Raw genomic sequence first — 2,554 nt, 5'->3', positions numbered from 1 at the left:
GAAGGGAAGGAGCTCCATTTGGAATGAGGACTTAGATGGAATGGTCTGCAGGTGTCACATTGCATTTGCAGAGCCCCTAATGTACCTAAACAGTAGAAACCTCCCACAAGTGACACCATTTTGGAAACTAGACCCCCTAAGGAACTCATCTAGATGTGTTGTGATAGCTTTGAACCCCCAAGTGTTTCACTACAGTTTGTAACGCAGAGCCGTGAAAATTAAAAAAAAAAATCTTTCCCCCCAAAATTATTTTTTAGCCCCTAGTTTTGTATTTTCCCGAGGGTAAGAGGAGAAATTCGACCCCAAAAGTTGTTGTCCAATTTGTCCTGAGTACGCTGATACCCCGTATGTTGGGGGAAACCACCGTTTGAGCGCATGGCAGAGCTCGGAAGGGAAGGAGCGCCATTTGGAATGCAGACTTAGATGGAATGGTCTGCAGACGTCACATTGCGTTTGCAGAACCCCTAATGTACCTAAACAGTAGAAACCCCCCACAAGTGACCCCATATTGGAAACTAGACCCCCCAGGGAACTAATCTAGATGTGTTGTGAGAACTTTGAACCCCCAAGTGTTTCACTACAGTTTATAACGCAGAGCCGTGAAAATAAAAAATCCTTTTTTTTCCCACAAAAAATATGTTTTAGCCCCGAGTTTTGTATTTTCCCAAGGGTAGCAGGAGAAATTGGACCCCAAAAGTTGTTGTCCTATTTGTCCTGAGTACGCTGATACCCCATATGTTGGGGTAAACCCTTGTTTGGGCACACGGGAGAGCTCGGAAGGGAAGAAGCACTGTTTTACTTTTTCAACGCAGAATTGGCTGGAATTGAGATCGGACGCCATGTCGCGTTTGGAGAGCCCTTGATGTGCCTAAACAGTGGAAACCCCCCAATTATAACTGAAACCCTAATCCAAACACATCCCTAACCCTAATCCCAACAGTAATCCTAACCACACCTCCAACCCTGACACACCCCTAACCCTAATCCCAACCCTATTCCCAACCGTAAATGTAATCTAAACCCTAACTGTAACTTTAGCCCCAACCCAAACTGTAGCCCTAGCCCTAACCCTAGCCCTAACCCTAATCCTAACCCTAGCCCTAACCCTAGCCCTAACCCTAGCCCTAACCCTAACCCTAGCCCTAGCCCTAGCCCTAACCCTAACCCTAGCCCTAACCCTAGCCCTAGCCCTAACCCTAACCCTAGCCCTAACCCTAACCCTAGCCCTAACCCTAGCCCTAACCCTAGCCCTAACCCTAGCCCTAACCCTAGCCCTAGCCCTAGCCCTAACCCTAGCCCTAACCCTAGCCCTAACTCTAACCCTAGCCCTAATGGGAAAATGGAAATAAATACATTTTTTTAATTTTTCCCTAACTAAGGGGGTGATGAAGGGGGGTTTGATTTACTTTTATAGCGGGTTTTTTAGCGGATTTTTATGATTGGCAGCCGTCACACACTGAAAGACGCTTTTTATTGCAAAAAATATTTTTTGCGTTACCACATTTTGAGAGCTATAATTTTTCTATATTTTGGTCCACAGAGTCATGTGAGGTCTTGTTTTTTGCGGGACGAGTTGATGTTTTTATTGGTAACATTTTCGGGCACGTGACATTTTTTGATCGCTTTTTATTCCGATTTTTGTGAGGCAGAATGACCAAAAACCAGCTATTCATGAATTTCTTTTGGGGGAGGCGTTTATACCGTTCCGCGTTTGGTAAAATTGATGAAGCAGTTTTATTCTTCGGGTCAGTACAATTACAGCGACACCTCATTTATATCATTTTTTTATGTTTTGGCGCTTTTATACGATAAAAACTATTTTATAGAAAAAATAATTATTTTTGCATCGCTTTATTCTCAGGACTATAACTTTTTAATTTTTTTAATGATGGTGCTGTATGGTGGCTCGTTTTTTGCGGGACAAGATGACGTTTTCAGCGGTACCATGGTTAGTTATATCTGTCTTTTTGATCGCGTGTTATTCCACTTTTTGTTCGGCGGTATGGTAATAAAGCGTTGTTTTTTGCCTCGTTTATTTTTTTTTTTTCTTACGGTGTTTACTGAAGGGGTTAACTAGTGGGCCAGTTTTATAGGTCGGGCCGTTACGGACGCGGCGATACTAAATATGTGTACTTTTATTGTTTTTTTTTTTATTTAGATAAAGAAATGTATTTATGGGAATAATATATATATTTTTTTTTCATTATTTTGGAATATTTTTTTTTATGTTTTTTTACACATTTGAAATTTTTTTTTTTTACTTTTTTACTTTGTCCCAGGGGGGACATCACAGATCAGTGATCTGACAGTTTGCACAGCACTCTGTCAGATCACTGATCTGACTTGCAGCGCTGCAGGCTTCACAGTGCCTGCTCTGAGCAGGCTCTGTGAAGCCACCTCCCTCCCTGCAGGACCCGGATCCGCGGCCATCTTGGATCCGGGCCTGGAGGGAGCAGGGAGGGAGGTGAGACCCTCGCAGCAACGCGATCACATCGCGTTGCTGCGGGGGGCTCAGGGAAGCCCGCAGGGAGCCCCCTCCCTGCGCGGTGCTTCC

This window comes from Ranitomeya imitator, chromosome 1 (genome assembly GCF_032444005.1).
Source record: "Ranitomeya imitator isolate aRanImi1 chromosome 1, aRanImi1.pri, whole genome shotgun sequence".
Taxonomy (NCBI): Eukaryota; Metazoa; Chordata; class Amphibia; order Anura; family Dendrobatidae; genus Ranitomeya; species Ranitomeya imitator.
Note: the sequence above shows the minus strand (reverse complement) of the source record.